Raw genomic sequence first — 449 nt, forward strand, 5'->3', positions numbered from 1 at the left:
GTTGATGTTTTAACGTATAACGTGTATAAATAAGAAGACATGATGTAACATGATTATGTTATATTATTTATTTTTTCATTGGTAAACATTATCTAGGAGATGCAATGTCAAAATATTTGTAAACTGCTTGCGGAATGTTTTAAACCCAATCAGAAGGCAGCACGCTTTAGATTACACAAACATTTTAGGAATAGTGATTTGCAACCACAGAATCTATTCAGTTCTTTCGAATAGATGGCACAAACTGCGTAGGAGGACTGCAAAGTGGAAAATGTAGAAATTAATTGATTTGCATTTTATATCGAATTATTCCACGGAGTGAAGCAACCGAATTATTAGAATCGAATGAATACACCATGGTATAATTCCATAGGTATCAACAATCGAATTTTGAAACGATTAGAAGATCAGGTTATGCAACCTCGGACCGCGACTAAGATTATTAAACA

This window comes from Zootermopsis nevadensis, unplaced genomic scaffold, assembly GCF_977971745.1.
Source record: "Zootermopsis nevadensis isolate Lab colony 2312 unplaced genomic scaffold, Znev_1.0 Znev_ptg000002l, whole genome shotgun sequence".
NCBI classification, from domain to species: domain Eukaryota; kingdom Metazoa; phylum Arthropoda; class Insecta; order Blattodea; family Termopsidae; genus Zootermopsis; species Zootermopsis nevadensis.